This window comes from Rhinolophus sinicus, linkage group LG05, assembly GCF_036562045.2.
Source record: "Rhinolophus sinicus isolate RSC01 linkage group LG05, ASM3656204v1, whole genome shotgun sequence".
In the NCBI taxonomy this organism is placed as follows: domain Eukaryota; kingdom Metazoa; phylum Chordata; class Mammalia; order Chiroptera; family Rhinolophidae; genus Rhinolophus; species Rhinolophus sinicus.
The window spans coordinates 83584244-83588261 of NC_133755.1; the positions used below are offsets into that span (position 1 = coordinate 83584244).

General features: G+C 39.1%; 1 pseudogene; it reads right to left on the reverse strand.

Annotated features, from left to right (window-relative positions):
* LOC109450894 (large ribosomal subunit protein eL6) lies at positions 1 to 491 on the reverse strand (annotated as a pseudogene).
* Positions 492 to 4018: the final 3527 nt, after the last annotated feature.

Sequence of the window (4018 nt, forward strand, 5' to 3'; positions counted from 1 at the left end):
TTAGAGCACCCGTTTGTGAGGATAAACCCCATTTGTGAGAGCAAACACAGAGTGGAGGGAGCGCGGGAGCTGAGGAATGACTTTGATTTTGGGCCGAATTTGCTTGTCCACGCTTTCTGATCAGCCTTGTGCCACTCTGTAATGTCGTATTTCTCTTTCTCTGTGTCGAAGCTCTCACCCTGGTGTCTGGGCTTGGGCAGCTTCTTCTGGAAGTAAGCATTAGTGAGATGTTTGGGGATTTTCACACCACTGATACCAACTTTGGTGGAGGTGGCGGTGACAAATTTCTGGTGTGTTCTGTGCAAAGGAACTCAATTGAGGGACAGAGGTTCAAGCCACTGCCCAGTTCCTTCAGGAAAACCACCCTCTTGCCTCAATGGTGTCCAGTCAGGATGATCAGAATGGTCCCAGGTTTTCTCACGTGCTGACTGAAGGCCTTCTTGCCTCAACAGCTTTCGAGGCACATCTTCAGTAAGATAGTATCTAGGCATTTTGTGAAGTTTTTTTTGTTTTGTTTTGTTTTTGTTTTTTTTAACAATAACCCACACCTTTTGTACCAACTGGTGCCGCCATGCTTGTCACCACCAACTAGTTTTGTGACAGTAGCAAGAACCTTCTCCTTCTTTTTCTTTTCAATCCTGGATTTAGCTGTTGAATACTTCATCTTGTACATGGCCTTTCGGGAATACACAGCTGATCAGGAATAGCTGCTGATTCCTCTAAGCAGGGTAGGGTTTGGGCTGCTGTGGGGCTTCCCCTTAGGCATTTTGGCCTGGAGGTTACCCTTCTTAACCTTGCCACCAGCATCAGCCTTCTGGGCTTTGGGTTTCTTCTCCTTAGTGTTCGGCTTCTCAGCTTTTTCACCCGCCATCTTGCAAGATGGGAAAGTTGGAAGAGTTTTGTTTATGGTCATGTAGTCTTTTCTTGTGGACAGACAATTGAGACAGATAATTAGTAGCATGAGTACTCAAGTAAAGATGATACAGAGGAGAAGTCGGAGTTACATCAGTCTTACAGTTTTTATTTCAGGTACCTTTTATATCTTTAATTTTTCACTGGTCTTTGCAGTGAATCTTTCAATGAAGTTATTTTGGAATTTTGAAGACTGTTGGAGTCTTCTGAGTGCCAATTAGAATAGGTATCCCATTCTGTTTATTTATAATAACTTGGGAACTCTTGTTTTCAAGTGCACTTCTTAAATAATTGGAGCATTTTTCTTAATGGCCATTATAATTCTAGGTTGTCTTCAGTAAAATTGGTCCATGCAGATGAAGACCATAATTCTTAAAACATAAAACCAGACAGGGTTCCTAAAGAGAGATAGAGAGGAAGGCAATATTACTACCACTCGTAAAAATATAATTACACAGCCAGAAAATTGGGATCAACTGAAAACTTTTAGAATTAACAACGCAAAGGAGCCTGTGTGCAAAATAAATACACACACCAAAAGATCAAGTTTTTCTATTTACTGTTATTTACTATAATTTCTAGTTACTATTTACTTTATTTCTATATAACCAATTAGAAGGTGTGATGGCAGAAAATATTACAGCTACAATAACAATGAAAAGGTACTCTAACTACCCCTAAAAACAAAGGTATGAGATCTATAAACAATATAAAAGATGTGAGAAAATATAGAAATATCCATATTCTTGAATGGAAAGCTTATGAAAAAAAATCAATTCTCTGCTGGTTAATTCATAGTTCACCACACTTCCAATTAGAATTCTAAATAATTTGACACAACTAAAATTTAGAAATTGACAAAATTTTCCTGGCTACATTTCACCTGGAAAATTAACAGATAAGATTACTATAAAGCTTTTGGAAGAGAAACATAATTGGGATGAGGAAGGGACATTTTCTCTGCCAGATATTAAATGTACTACAAAGCTAAAGAAGTAAAACAAGGTTATATCAACAAGCATTAACGGAGAAATCAATGGGGAAAAAAAAGATAGCTCTGAAACCATTCCAAGCAACATATGAATTTCACGTATGAGAAAAAAAGCTCACAAACCATCAAGAGGTGGATTATACAGCACATGGGGTTGGAGAAATTGGCTGAAAGGTGGGAGAGGATCAGATTAGAGCTACACTTTATTTGATAGTATAAAATAATTTCCAGATGCATTAAAGCATTACATGTAAAAATAGCACCTCATTAAAAAACTGAAAAAAATAGGTAGATAACTAAATTTGGGTGAAGGGCTTTTTAAGAATAAAAACAATAATGAGAGGAGTCACATAAGTAAATAATGATAGACTTGACTAAGTCAGAACCATAAACTTCTGCATATCAAAAGCACTATAGGGAGCTGCTGGTTAGCTCAGTTGGTTAGAGCCCGATGCTCTTAACAACAAGGTTGCCGGTTCGATCCCCAAATGGGCCACTGTGAGCTGCGCCTTCCATGAAACAATCACTTGACTTATTGCTGATGGGTCCTGGAAAAACACACTTAAATAAATAAAAGTTAAAAAAAGCAAAACACTATAAAAGATTAAAAGCAAGTAATCAAACTAGGAAAAATTATTTGGAACAATAATACAGGCAAAGGGTTACTCTCCTTATTTTATGAAGGATGCAAAAAAATTTTTAAATTTAAAGATAAAAACAAATTTAAAAGTAATCAACAAACACATAATAAATGTTTAATTTTGTTAATGTGTAACTATACCTCATATGCACAGTTTACGTCCATGTATATATGCTGTGACACGACATTAAGTAGAAAAATCAGTATATAAAATTTCATATTCAGAACAATCCAAATGATATTAAATTAAATCATCCACATGTGTTTTTAAAAATGGAAGTATAATCACCTAAATATTTTAAATGACTTTAATTTGGAATGGAATTATAGGTAATTTTTATTTCTTTTTTATTATTTGCCAAAAGTTCCAAATTTTATATAGTAAAGATGGATTATTTATATACTCCACTTTTGAGAATTAGTTAACAGTATTTCCTTGGTTTGGTTCCCCATCAGGCAAATTATATAAATGGCTAGCCCGTTTTTGGCAAAGGAGGTTTGAGGGGAGGATTCCTGGAGTACCTCCCCCACTGACAGTTTCCAGGTTGCTGGGCCCCATGGTAAGCTTCCTTCCTGTCCACATGGGGCCTCAAACACAACACGCTGTCTCTCAGTTTCACAGAGAAACTCAAGCTGTGGGCCAGGCCTTCTCTGTCATGACCTCTCTCCCAACAAGAATGCCAAGCAGTGGCTCCAGCTCTCTGGACAATGAATAAACCCAAATCAAGTCTTCCCATCTGTAGAGGAGGGGTGTGGAGGGAGGTCCCTACCAGCACAAGGCGTGGGAGTGACAACAAGCGGAGGGGAAGAGAGGGGGTCTCAAGAAGGCCTTTGTTCCTGAGGAGCTGACCACCTGTCCCAAAGTGTCCATCTATTCCTCCTTCCATTGAGCAGCCAGTTTCTTCTGGGTTTCATTATGCCCATCTTCCAGTCAGGCCTCAACTGGCTGGAAGGATGCATTTCAGTCAGCTGGGACCTCTTTTATAGATATGAAATATGCAAATTATTATTAAAGGGAGATTTGCAACTTGCCATGACTAATTAGAACAGCAACTGTCCTAAGTCCTGCTGGGTCCCTCTCTGTAGTGGGTTGAATAATGACTCCCAAAAGAATAAATCAAAGTCTTAACTCCCAGAATCTGTAAATGTGACTTTACTTGGAAAAAGTCTTTGCAGATGTAATTAAGGTAAGGACCTCTAGATGAGATCATTGAGGATTAGGGTGGGCCCTGAATCCAATGACAGATGTCCTTATAAGAGAAAGGCAGGAGGGGATTTGAGACTCACGAAGACACAGAGGGAAGATGGCCCTGTAAAGATGGAGGCAGAGGTTAGAACGAAGCATCCATAAACAAGGGAACGCCAAGGTTGTCAGCAACCACAGGAATCTAGGAGACAGGCACGGAATGGATTCTCCCTCAGAGCCTCCAGAGGGAACCAACCCTGCCAAAATCTTGATTGTGGGGCTGGCCCGG